This window comes from Corylus avellana, chromosome ca2 (assembly GCF_901000735.1).
Source record: "Corylus avellana chromosome ca2, CavTom2PMs-1.0".
Taxonomy (NCBI): domain Eukaryota; kingdom Viridiplantae; phylum Streptophyta; class Magnoliopsida; order Fagales; family Betulaceae; genus Corylus; species Corylus avellana.
In genome coordinates this window covers 28,177,547-28,180,271 of record NC_081542.1, presented here as the reverse complement: position 1 = coordinate 28,180,271, position 2,725 = coordinate 28,177,547, and positions in this window count along the sequence as shown.

Genomic DNA, 2,725 nt, shown 5'->3' with positions numbered 1-2,725 from the left:
CATAGACTCTCACTTCTTTATACCCATAAATGACTTTAAAAACTACTATTGAATTTGTGATTGATCTTTATTGGATTTTAATCCAATCATAGGTGTGAAAAAGTAGAAGTGTGCATAGCATTACTCATATAAATGAGCTAATGCTTCAACCCAAATTTATACGAGTTGTATTCAAGATCGTTAACCGAGTCGAATATAATTTATATGAGTATGTTTTATTATTAATCAAGCCTAATTTTATATCTATTCTTGACTCATTTATTAAATAAACCAAATCCGAATAAAGTGGAGGTTTGTGTGACGTCTCACATTGTCTCGGCATGAAAAAGATGATGTGTTTATATGGAATATACTCTCTCTAAATGGTATGAGGCCTTTTGAGGATAAACTCAATAATAAAATCGTGTAGGCTTTAGTCCATAGACGTTATAGTTTGTTAAACACCCTCTCACCCCCAAATACTATTCACCTTATTTTTTTCAAAAAAATCAACTTTAAAACATTCTCATTTTTTATATTATATTATTTACCTTTTACTACTATTCGAATAAAAAAAAAAAATCACTACAAAATAAAATTTTTTTACCTTTTAATACTACTTTTTCACTTTTTTTTATCAATCATTATTCTTTTTTTTTTTTTTCCCAACTTATGAATAATATTTTAACGTGTTGTTGTGATATTTACCAAACAACTCCTAAGTTTATAGGAGCCTCACAAACACCTGTATAATTATAATTTATACAGAACCCTACGTTTGACTTTAATAATCTAGTAGAAACGTCGTCTTGCTAGCTATCATTCTTCTTCTTCACTCATTGATGGTGATTGATTGAGACCAATTCCTTCTGGTCATTCCTAACTGTCTAAACAAACATTCAACTTCCACAAGGTCATATGATGAATTAAACAAAATTAAAAAATAAAATAAAAAACTTTGACAAGGTCTTATGATCCGATTGCTGGTATAAATTGTAATGCATAACTATTCCTCTTCACCTACCTCACCCCACCGGAATAGGATCGGAGCCATTTCAAGAGGAGCCATTTAAACAAAGTGGTAAGATCAAATTGTCTAACCTTTTAAAGTTGAGGACAATTTTGTCCTAATTTTTTCATTATTTTACCTAAATGGATACTCTCCATTTCAATTGAAATGAAGATGATCTTTTTTCCGACTCTATGCATTGTGCTGCCCTACTATTTCACAGTGGAAATTAATCCTAGTCAATGGTGTGTACTTTCTTGAGTCAATAGATCTGGGTTTCTTGTTAATTTTTGTTGAAAATTTTATTTTCCATGAAATTAGGCTCAATTTTTCTTCGCCACCTATCCAGTTGAATAGAATACATGTGCGGCTCATAGCGGGTAAGTGCTATTATGATTATGTCCAGGTAAAATAGTCACAGTTGATCTTTATGTTATGATCTCAGTAATAATGATTTTTTCACTCTTAAATACAACTTTCTACCAAAATTACTAAAGAATAAAGATTGAAAAATAAATTGCTAAAAATTTCATTACTAAAATAATAATGAATTATTTGTATTTTATGAAAGACCGTTATTGAGCATAATTTTTTTTTTTTTTTTTTTTACATGTTTATAACAAATATATAACGTTTCTTGTATGGGAAGTTTGAAAGAAAAGCTCTTTTTAAAAATGATTTCATAGGCATGAAACTCTTGCATACAATTATAACTTATGATCATGCACGCACACATAAAAAAAATTATATGTATTTATTTATTTACGTAAAAAAATCCTTGTTCGGCCCATGCTTTTATATATATATATATATAGTTCTTCTTAAAAATGATTTCATAGGCATGAAACTCTTGTATACAATTATAACTTATGATCATGCATACACATAAAAAAAGTTATATGTATTTCTTTATTTATATAAATTAGGATCTCACATAAAAAAATCTGTGTTCCGCCCATGCTTTATATATATATATATATATATATATATATATATACGACAGAGTTTTATTTTAAACTGGTTTAGAGGAATTTTTTCCAACTCAGTCTGTAAAAATGATATATGTCAATTTTTTAATAACATGTGAGACACATACGTTTTTAGTAAAATTTATTTTAACTTTGTACCTACTATTTAAAAACATATGCATCTCATATATTCAAAGGACACATGTTATTTTTATAGATTGAGTTTGAGGAAATTCCTCTAACCTAATTTGAAAGAAAATTCTATCCCCAATTTAGAAGAAAATTCTGTGATATATAGTTCTCCCTCACTAAATATTTTGCTTCCCCCAACACTTTTTATTTTTATTTTTTTTAAATATATATATATATATATATATATATATATATATAGTAGTGAAAGTGCTACACGCCAACCCAGCTGGTCTTGGTAGAAATAAAAAGTTGGTCAAAAATTTGGTTCTATAATGTATAGAATAATCTTGCTATGTCAGAATTAAATAAAGCAAACAATATCTAGATTAATAATATTAAAATACACACATAATATCATTGAAATTGTCTACAAAAATAATATTATTTTGTATGCATTGTACTGGTAGTTTATTTCAATATTCAATCGAATAATATAAGTAATATTATTAAAGACCTTAGGATTTTTCATAAAATAGATTAAACAAACCTTTGTTTTTTTTTTTTGGGGATGAATAAAATATAAAGGAAGATTGTAAAAGAATATATACCGACAGACTTGATGCACACGAAAAGATGT